This window comes from Pecten maximus, chromosome 9 (assembly GCF_902652985.1).
Source record: "Pecten maximus chromosome 9, xPecMax1.1, whole genome shotgun sequence".
In the NCBI taxonomy this organism is placed as follows: Eukaryota; Metazoa; Mollusca; class Bivalvia; order Pectinida; family Pectinidae; genus Pecten; species Pecten maximus.
The window spans coordinates 2,794,318-2,806,835 of NC_047023.1; positions in this window are offsets into that span (position 1 = coordinate 2,794,318).

Sequence of the window (12,518 nt, forward strand, 5' to 3'; positions counted from 1 at the left end):
AAGCTCCTTGTAACTTGAGTCTCGTGACGGGTCCATTTGGTGTAGAAGACTATGCCCTAACGGCACCATTGCCTCACCACTTTGACTCACGATGCAAACCAAAGGATGCCATGCTGTCCTCTCCGACTTACCACGCTTTCATTGGTCCCTATCTTCAGGTAAATCAGTCAGTGTATTATACATTTCCCGAGAGTATGTTGCTATTGTCGACAATATCATAACTCTGTCACTTTATAGCTCTATTGAAATAAATAAACGTCGACATGGAAGGAAGAGAGAAACACTCATTTAATACACTCTCCAGTGTCATGAGGTAGATATGTACACCTCTAAACATAATCCGATGTTATCTGATGCTTTATCGGATGCTTAAAAATCTGATATCGGCTTGTTTTGTGATTGTTACGAATCAGTTTTACGGTATCAATAATTGTTTATTCTGTATAACTGTCTATTCTATAAAGGTAAGATTTTCTCGTTTTGTTGAAAAAAAATTTAGGTATAAAAGATATTCTTTATAATGTGATTCGTGACTTACACCATAATGGGGTTCATGATTTCTACATATTTCATGGTCTTTGATATTACGTTTAGAGATAGACATAAATTAACTCTTACTATGCTACTGATGTGACAAATTATCGTTATTGATAATGTAGCAATACAAATTGAATTTAAAATATATCAAGGTCAGGCTGAGGAAACCATCCATGATAACAGGATTTGTGACAAAGGGAAGACCGGGAAATGGCCAATACATACAAACCTACAGGGTTCAATGTAGTGACAATGGCACCGAGTGGAGGGAGGTCAAGGACATCAACGGGACCGTCAAAGTAAGACACTCAATCTGCTCAATATATGAATCTTATAAATCACAAATTAGCTTAGGTTCCTACTTTTTTATCATGATTAAGACGTTTAAATGCCAATGAGCTTAATAATGGGAATACCACTATAACATTGTTTTTTGCTAGCATCTGTGTTATTATTAACGCTAGTTTAGATTGTATGTCTATTTTCTATGGATGTATTGTTTAGTCTGTATGTCTATTTTCTATGGACATACTGTTTAGTTTGTATGTCTATTTTCTATGGACGTAATATTTAGTTTGTATGTCTATTTTCTATGGACGTACTATTTAGTTTGTATGTCTATTTTCTATGGACGTACTGTTTAGTTTGTATGTCTATTTTCTATGGACGTACTGTTTAGTTTGTATGTCTATTTTCTATGGACGTACTGTTTAGTTTGTATGTCTATTTTCTATGGACGTACTGTTTAGTCTGAATGTCTATTTTCTATGGACGTACTGTTTAGTTTGTATGTCTATTTTCTATGGACGTACTATTTAGTTTGTATGTCTATTTTCTATGGACGTACTATTTAGTCTGTATGTCTATTTTCTATGGATGTATTGTTTAGTCTGTTTTCTATGGACGTACTTTTAGTCTGTATGTCTGTTTTCTATGGACGTAATTTTTAGGCTGAATGTCTATTTTCTATGGACATACTGTTTAGTCTGAGTGTTTATTTTCTATTGACGTACTATCTGTATGGCTGTTTTCTATTTAGGTCCTATTTTTATGGACAAAATGTTGTGAAAGTATATTTACTGTTTGTATGGGCTTTTTGTCGACAGATATTTACCGGTAACATAAACGATCAGAATCCTTCAGAATCAATACTTGACTTGGCAATTACCTGTTCGTGGATCCGCGTTATTCCGATGACTTGGCATAGCCATTATGCATTCCGGGTCGAAATCCTTGGGTGTCCAGTTTCCCAGCCAGGTTAGTATATTTTCAGAAAATGAACTTTCTAAGTACGAAATGATATACCCGAGTATCCGAACAGAATGTACGTGTATATACGTTAATGTGTGCTATGAAAGACAACCCTGGTAAACTATTATTTTTATATTCTTATCGGCCCATAAACACTGAAAAGTCCATTATGGAAAGGGAATATTAAAAACAACCCTGAGAAACCCTTGCACATACGTAAAAGAAAATATTAGTGAGATCGTGTATGTAAAGCGTGTAAAGTTGTCGACAAACCTTTTGTTTATTTTACTGTTCTAAAACATATCGCTATATAATTCTGCAGGAACCCAGACATGTTGGAAGGCATACAGCGGCACAGAAATCCGAACTTTCGACATCTTTAGTACAACAAAGACCAACCTGGGCGAGTGTGGAAAGGAATGTCACGGACATGACGAGTGCCATGCTTTCACCTTCAACCACGAGTCTGGTCTATGTCAAGGTCACAGCCATAGTAACTACCTGAATGTTACCATACATCAAATAGCAGGAGCTTGGGGAAGTGACTATTCACTTCTGTTCGTTAAACAGGAGAGATGCCCGTAACTATATAGAGAAACGTCCGAGTGATAGGGATGCAAAGCAATACCAAAACGTTTTGCTTAGTTCTCCTTAATTTTCTGCTCACTTACCAGTGCTAAATTAGATATAAGAATCTAAAGTATATACCAGTGCAGCTCAATTACACTGTAAGTCGTAAGAGATAACTGACCGTGGAGTCTCTTTAGGATAAGTATGGTCTCTTCCACCTCTTCCACGGTGTCTGTAGGACCAGTATAAACTGTAACTCGTGAAGATAACTGACCGTGGGGTCTCTGTGGGATAAGGTTACACTGTAAATCATAAGAGATAACTGAACGTAGTGTCTGTAGGACCAGTATACACTGTAAATCGTGAGAGATAACTGACCTTGGAGTCTCTTTAGGATAAGTATGGTCTCTTCGACCTGTCCTACATATATGATATATTTTATACTATTTCTCAAACGGACCACGTAGGTTTTCCTGGGGATACTCCAATTTGTATCTTTATCTGATTCCTGATCATGATTTTGTTCATTCTGTATTTTTCTTTCCCCTGTGTGTGCCTCACTGACACCCATTACGACATGCCTTAAAATGACCCTGGCAAGCAAAAAGACAAACAAACAACATGAACCAATGTTGGCCTAGCTGGTTTCAGCATCACTTATTAAAATAATTCGTTTCAGTTGTTTGTGGGTTTTTAAAGTATCAAGGTTTAATATCATTCAGATAATAAAATCACAATGATTATGTTTATTTAGAATAAGTAGATAATTTGAATGATATTTAAGTTAACAAAAATAGTGCTGAGCACAAACACAGTATTTAGCAGCGCCTGGTTGTGTGCCATACAGAGATAGCTGTGTGTATGCTGTTTTATGTAATGTAACTGTTATGTAATTATATATGTAGTGGAATGTCTCTGTGGGATCAGTATACGCTGTAAATCGTAAGAGATGACTGACAGTGGGGTCTTTGTGGGATCAGTACACACTGTGAATCGTAAAAGATGACTGACGGTGGGGTCTCTGTGGGATCAGTATACACTGTAAATCGTAAGAGATGACTGACCGTGGGGTCTCTTTAGGATCTGTATGGTATCGTCCATCTGTGTTGCTTAAGGAACATGTGGGCACGACAGAAAAAAGGTCCTCGGTATAAAAATCAAAGGAAGGAAGTAGGACTCCGCAGGGTCGGGATATCATAACTCTCTACTATTGAATTTGCAGCTTCCCTTGAAATACATCACACTTTGAGTTGTGTGGTCGGTGGCACAGTTATAATGGATTTTATATTATTTCTCAAGCGGAAGTGAAATGATATCGGATCATCTACCAACCACGTAGGTTTTCCTGGGGATACTAAAATTTGTATCTTTATCTGATTCCTGTTGATGATGTCACTTTCTGTTCATTCAGTATTATGCTCACGTTTGTGCCTCACTGACACCCAATACCGCATGCCTTAAAATGACCCTGGCAAGCAAAAAACAAACAAACAACACGAACCAATGCTAGCCTAGCTAGTTTCAGCATCACTTCCTAAAATAATTCATTTAAGTTGTTTGTGGCCTTTTGAAGTATCAAGATTTAAAATCATCTGGTTGTGTGCCATACAGAGATAGCTGTGTGTATCCTGTTTATCTTATGTAACTGTTATGTAAGTATATATGTAGTGGAATGTCCATGGTAAAGCGTAGATCATCTCTATCAGATGTTTCTGATTCGTATTAATGTCGATGAAATGTTATTATTATATAAAAGATAATGTATGACCTCTTTCCCACAAAATCCGTGCGAATCATCTCATCAATAAGTCCGCATCGATTGTAGTTTGAATAATTTTACAATCTAAAATAAATTGAAGTTATCTCCCTTTACTTCTTGATGTCAATGCAGAATTATTCAAGCAAATATCAGTTTCATTGTAATAATTTGGAAAGGACTTAGGCTGATGTCCAATCAATTTGACATATTGAAATCAATAAAATTTTATTGAAATTGAAATTGAAATTGAAAAAGATTTTGTTATTTATATTGAATCAAGATGTAGGACCTAGCAATAAATCCATTTCGTTTTCTATATTGTAAATATTTAATTATACCATTTAATATAGACATCCTCTAGTCCCTTGAATATTGACGTATAACTTCCATTGCTAGCACCGTAGTATTTAGGGTATTTATAAGTTTATTTCACTGTGTTTATAGTATACAGTATGATTTGTACGCTACACTATGTTATTCATGCTACATGTACCTGATCTGGTTGTGTGTAAATATGTGTTGAACATCCTATAAAATAAAGAGTGATTTCACACTGAGATGTTTTATAATAATATAAAACACACGGCCGGACTACAGACATACTAATAATATACAATACACATAAAAAACCTACATGTTTGAAATATCAACATTACATTTCGTTGTATTAACATACTGTAGTTGTACTCAAACACTCCAACAGTCTGTAGTTGTACTCTAACAAACACTCCAACAGCCTGTAGTTGCATTCTAAAAAACACTCCAACATACCGTAGTTATACTCTAACAAACACTCCAACCTACCGTAGTTATACTCTAACAAACGCTCCAACATACCGTAGTTGTACTCTAACACACACTCCAACATACTGTATTTGTACTCTAACAAACACTCCAACATACTATAGTTGTACTCTAACACTCACTCCAACATACTGTAGTTGTACTCTAATACACACTCCAACATACTGTAGTTGTACTCTAACAAACACTCCAACATACTGTAGTTGTACTCTAACAAACACTCCAACATACCGTAGTTGTAGTCTAACACTCACTCCAACATACTGTAGTTGTACTCTATCAAACACTCCATTATACCGTAGTTGTACTTTAACAAACACTCCAACATACCGTAGTTATACTCTAACAAACACTCCAACCTACCGTAGTTATACTCTAACAAACGCTCCAACATACCGTAAATGTACTCTAACACACACTCCAACATACTGTATTTGTACTCTAACAAACACTCCAACATACTGTAGTTGTACTCTAACACACACTCCAACATACCGTAGTTGTACTCTAACACTCACTCCAACATACTGTAGTTGTACTCTAATACACACTCCAACATACTGTAGTTGTACTCTAACAAACACTCCAACATACTGTAATTGTACTCTAACACTCACTCCAACATACTGTAGTTGTACTCTAACAAACACTCCAACCTACCGTAGTTGTAGTCTAACAAACACTCCAACATGCTATAGTTGTACTCTAACAAACACTCCAACCTACCGTAGTTGTAGTCTAACAAACACTCCAACATACTGTAGTTGTACTCTAACAAACACTCCAACATACTGTAGTTGTACTCTAACAAACACTCCAACATACACTAGTTGTACTCTAACAAACACTCCAACCTACCGTAGTTGTAGTCTAACAAACACTCCAACATACTGTAGTTGTACTCTAACAAACACTCCAACCTACCGTAGTTGTAGTCTAACACACACTCCAACATACTGTATTTGTACTCTAACAAACACTCCAACATACTGTAGTTGTACTCTAACACACACTCCAACATACCGTAGTTGTACTCTAACACTCACTCCAACATACTGTAGTTGTACTCTAATACACACTCCAACATACTGTAGTTGTACTCTAACAAACACTCCAACATACTGTAATTGTACTCTAACACTCACTCCAACATACTGTAGTTGTACTCTAACAAACACTCCAACCTACCGTAGTTGTAGTCTAACAAACACTCCAAAATACTGTAGTTGTACTCTAACAAACACTCCAACATACCGTAGTTGTACTCTAACACTCACTCCAACATACTGTAGTTGTACTCTAATACACACTCCAACATACTGTAGTTGTACTCTAACAAACACTCCAACATACTGTAATTGTACTCTAACACTCACTCCAACATACTGTAGTTGTACTCTAACAAACACACCAACATACCGTAGTTGTAGTCTAACAAACACTCCAACATACTGTTGTTGTACTCTAACAAACACTACAACATACTGTAGTTGTACTCTAACAAACACTCCATTAGCCTGTAGTTATACTCTACCAAACACTCCACTATACCATAGTTGTACTCTAACAAACACTCTAACATACCGTAGTTGTACTCTAATACACACTCCAACATACTGTTGTTGTACTCTAACAAACGCTCCAACATACCGTAGTTGTACTCTAACACACACTCCAACATACTGTTGTTGTACTCTAACAAACACTCCAACATACTGTTGTTGTACTCTAACACACACTCCAACATACTGTAATGCACTCTTACAAACAGACATACTGTATTTGCAAACAAATATGGCATATAGAGCCACATATCAATTAAAGTATTATTAGCCACTATGAAAAACAGTTTTTAGGGAAAAATAGAGTTTGAGATTGAATATTACGTATAATTTGCCAAAATCAACAGGCAGCTGAACAAATAACATGTAAACAACAACACCAATGCAATGATACATACTAACAATGAAACAATCTACTTCTGTTCCATCGTACCGGAGCTGTTATTGTTTTGCTTGTAAAATGTCTATAGATTTGCTATATAAATGAGCCATGAGTTGTTAATGAAAGTAGGCCATGTGCTTGGTTTAAAATTAGCCTTGAGAAGTATTAAGGTTTTTAGCCAGATATGTTACTTTAAGTCCTATCAATCTAAGAACGACCCCTCTTTGTGCTAGCTATATGCGTATAGTGAGTTGTAGATGGCTGCGGTATATTGGTTTTTGTCTTCTTGTGATACCGATGCCGGTTTTAAAGCTACCTTACTGAATGTAAACGTGCTGTCGAAACTTCCTTTTGTATCAGTCATATCATGCAGACAATGGGCAAACTACCGTCCTATTTCTAATTTTCAGGGGAGAAAGTTAAAAAGAGGAATGAATGGATAAGATCCCACTGTTGGGGCAGCAAATAGCAATCTTAACGCTCTTCCTGAAGGCTGCAGTAACCAAGGGACAATTTCAAAAGTAGCTAGCAATTTTATGAGATGAAGGATTTTATCGAATTGGCACGAATTTACTACACTTCTTTCGTCACACAAATGTTGATAAATTATAACAAGACGCTCAAACGCTCAGATGACTGATGTTTACATGGACTAAGTGTCCGTGGTTCATACGGGAAATGAAGGCTGAAAAAAATAATCACATAAGGATGACTATGTTTATTTCGAATGAAGAACATTATGTTTATCTACAATGAAGCAATACATTCTCACTAACTCACGCATTTTCAACAAAGTAATCTAAAAAGAAGCATCAAAACACGATGAATGTTCACAGAAACAGCATCCAAGTCAATCAGTCGAGAGCCAATAAGTCTTGATAATAACCTGATGAAAAGCTGAATACAGGGCCAATGCGTCTTGCTAATAACCAAATGGACAGCTAAATACAGAGCCAATGAGTCTTGATAATAACCTTATGGACAGCTGAATACGGAGCCAATGCGTTTTGCTAATAACCTTATGGACAGCTGAATACAGAGCCAATGAGTCTTGCTAATAACATTATGGACAGTTGAATACGGAGCCAATGAGTCTTGATGATAACCTAATGGACAGCTGAATACAGAGCCAATGAGTCTTGATATTAACCTGATGGACAGCTGAATACAGAGTCAATGAGTCTTGATGATAACCTAATGGACAGCTTGAATACAGAACCAATAAGTCTTGATAATAACCTAATATATGGCTCAATCCAGAGCCAATGATTATTTATAATACAGGAATAAATAGCTCAATCCGTGAGCTCACTTATCCAACTCTAGCAACATTTTGCATATATACACCTCGCGAGTCTAGCTAAGACACGACGGCAAATCATCCACAGAGACAGTGGCCCACCCTCAGTCTACCCTTGCTGACCTTGACCCTGCTCTATTTATACTGTCCTGGTCAGTCCTGATTATGTCGGGTTCTGGCTGACTTTAAACTCCTGTAATGTGAGCTAACATAATTGATCTATACCACTAGTTAACTCCATCACTCTGATTCCCATTCGTCCCTATTATTATCCCTAAGGATTAATTCATAACCAAAAAGCCTTAACTAAATACCACTACAGTAATAAACTACTATATTATTGTTTAGAAACGAAATAATATTTTGCGGCTCCATCCTCTGAATATAGACCAATACCTTACACTATCACACTATTAAAAATTACACTCAAAGGTTTCAATACAGTTTCCATCCGCGCGCCAACAAACCATGTTTTACACCATGACAATGGCACTGAGCTTCCATATATTCATAACTGTGGAATCCATGATACTTATACCGAAACATTTCATATACAGCAATCAAAAATATTCATACAGTAAATATATGATACCGATACATACAAAATATATGAGATCTAGCATGAAATAGCAAAAATACCTAAACGATAAACAATGGTCATGGCTGACTGGAGCGCACAGATACCTAGATTGTTTTACTCAACATTAATAATGTACAATACAGTTATACCCACTATCATGAAACAGAAATAAACTATAACCTATACTTGCCACAGTATGTCGTCTGTACTCAGTTACATGACGCAAAATGTCGATAAATGCATACCTAATACACACAACAGAGAACCATGTCTAAAACTGTAAACATTTTGGCTCGTGCACACGTACCCGTGACGTATTCCTGCCAAGCAGTACCTATCTTTTAAGGATACCTACCCGGCTTTAGTTAAATATCTTCCAAAACACTATACACATGCTATATAAATATACATGCTTGCGTTACACATCCTCGGCTTCCGAAGAAAACAACATAATTTCTAGACAAACATGAAACATATGCTTGTGCTACAGTCTACTCAGATAGTCAGCTACAACGTTGTCGGAGCCCTTGATGGCACGAACCTTCAGCCTGTAATGTCTTACGCTCGCGATCTGTGCAAATATGTCAACGTTGAATGGTTGGTCTCGAGGATGAACCCATGACCTTAGATGTAAGGTTTAAATTTTCGCACTGCCCACACAGTCGCCAAGCGCACGCACGCACGCTCTCATGGTGTTGAAAATGCTGTCATCTGCTTTGCTTCCGACGGCAACGGCTTCTGTCTTTAACTCTTGCTCATGTTAAGCTTGGAGGAGTATTTGACCACAGCTATTATTGGAAAAATTTCACCTTAGTTAGGCATCGGTTCGGCATCGAATATTGTGACACGATTCAACCTCATGAAGTCGATACAAAAACGATTTGACCATTCCTTCTTCTTAACCATAGCCACAGTAGCTGAATATGTCGACGGCTACATTACACCAGTCTCAATGATATGCATGACAAGTCTTATTACGGTAGATCTGTCAACACATCTTCGTACTTGATCATTAGACTTTTCACCTCAGTTGCCCGTGTCTCCGACAGTGCGTTTGAAACCTCAACATCTACCACACGCTTCTTTCCTTTGTCACCAATCTAGCAGGCAAATCAATTTCTTAATGGAAGTCTTCTTCATCCAAAACTACGCTAGTCATGTTACAAGCAATAATTCCTTCGCCGTTCTGAGTCACAGTTCCTTCTGCCTGACCATACTTCTTCAGTGGGTTGTTGTGAAAGCTCATGATTTCCCCGTCCCTTATCACTCCGTAATCATAAGGTCCAACCTTGTCCACCACGTTGTAAGGGCCCCGCCATTGCATCAAGAACTTGTTCCCATTCGCCTGTAACAATACCAGCATTTTGGCTCCTGGTCTCAAATCCCCTGACTTCGACATCCTATTGAATTCCTTCTCTGAATATGTCTCTCCTCCTTCAAGTTAACCATAGCAGCCTGACATGTTTCCTCAATCCGCTCCAAAAGATCCATCACATACTGATACGCAGTCTTGATCTCTTCATCAGAAAGCTTCTTGGTGATTTATTCTCTGTTGACCACGAACCACCCAGTCGTATAGCAAATCAAATCCTCTTCAGCGTTTCATTAAAACGCTTCACAAGTCTTGATTTCTTCACAAGACAGCTTCATTGTGATTTATTCTTTGGTGATCAACATAGGACCACGAACCACCCTTCCGTAATTCAAAGGGTGAAAATCCCAAACTCTCTTCAGCGTTCCATCAAAACGCTCCACTAGACCGTTTCATTTAGGATGGTATGGTGAGGCAGTCAGCTGCCAGATTGACATTTACCTGTTCACCTCCTTCATCAGTCTTGACGTAAATTGAGCCCCTTGATCTGGTAAGTTCTCTATTGGTACACCAACACGGCTGAACATATCTACAAGAGCCTCTGCAATTCTTTCCGTCTCACTCGCCTTCAGGAGCACTGCCTCGGAGTAACTTGTTGTATAGTCAACAACAGTTAAAATGAACCTATTCCCACGCTCTGTCACTGACTCCAAACGTGCTACGAGGTCCACTGCCATCTTCTTGAAGGCAGTATTAATCAATGGCATACTTCCTAATGGTGACTAAAATACTCCTCCTTTTGGAAAAATACTTTGGTAAACGCCACAAGAGCGACAGAAACGTGTAACGTCCACTTGAACCCCAGGCCAGAACAACTCTGCCACAATCCTCTCTAAGTCCTCTTCGATATAAGATTGTCTGCCATTATCGACTCGTACGCAAGCTTCGTGACCATCTGACGTAAAATCATCGGCAGCGCCAACTGCCGAAACACCTTTCCTCCTGCGATTCCCGCGCTTTGAAAGTCCCTATAGACCAACCGCTTATCGTAAAGCAGCACGGGTAACTTCTTGTCAACGTAAGCAATAATCATTTTAAGCCAAATTTGAGCAATTCTCCCGTTTGAGACCCTCCCATGTTGTCATGAGGGTAAGGGTTAGGTCAAACATACATATTTGATGATCTTCTCTAGTGAAAAGTCAAACTTTTCTCACGTTAACTTTTTAAATGTTATATCTCATTTAAAAGGGGAAAATGCAGAGATAGATAGAATGAAAAGAAAAACATATGTCGGTGTGGTACATTTTGAGGTTATGTTTATCAAAGATTTGAGTCGCTTATCTCCCCAGAGTGACCCTATTTTCGCTCTCAATCTGCTTAGTTCCACGTCGAAATTAATTCATCGATCAAAGCAAACCATTTAACATTCAGACCTGAACGTCGTGGTTACTATCAAGGTAGATGTTTAAGCTTTCAGCAAATATGTTTAATATATAATAAGGGCGCTGCCATGATAACTGTGGATGAAAAAGATATACCGAATGACACAATGTCAATAATAAAAACCCATCCTGAACTAATATATCCTGAAGCTACGAGTTAAGGTAAACAAATGACAATTCTAGTTCATTACTTGTAACCTTGTAAGCCAATGGTTTGGTTTGTTTGGTTTGTTTTGTTGAACGTCCTATTAACAGCCAGGGTCATTTAAGGATGTGCCAGGTTTTAGATGTGGAGGAAAGCCGGAGTATCCGGAGAAAAACCACCGCCCTACAGTCAGTACCTGGCAACTGCCCGTCGTAGGTTTCGAACCCAGAGGTGGAGGGCTAGTGATAAAGTGTTGGGACACCTTAACCACTTGGCCACCGCTCAGTCAATTGAAAAGGCGGTCTTTATATACTTTATCCGTATGTATGTCGTACGTATTTTGATTAATCAAATATCGTTAGTATAGATTCAGTAGGCTTCGTTCAGTTCATCGTTAGAATCAATTAAGTGTTAGATCTTAATCTGGTACGCGTTAATTGGTATCGAAAGAGGAAAGATTTAAAGTCGACCAACTGCTACTGTAAGTACACAAGGTAAGTTCTTTTTCCTGTCGTGTCCGTGATGCAACAACCAAAGCCAGACATTTTAAACTGCACTGGGGAACCCCCGCCTGGGGAATTTCCGCCTTTTTACACCATAATCCTACGTCATTCTATTTTCAGTAACAGTGTGTATTTGTGATCTTCTCAATCTCAACACACTACTCTTTATCCTTCTATCATATATAAAGTACCCGTTTCATGTGTTACATGTATTTACTCGGGAAAACAGATACAAACCAGAGACCGGTATACATTTAACAATACCGTGGACCGGTATACATTTAACACCACCGTTGACCGGTATACATTTAACACCACCGTTGACCGGTATACATTTAACATTACCGTTGACCGGTATACATTTAACACTA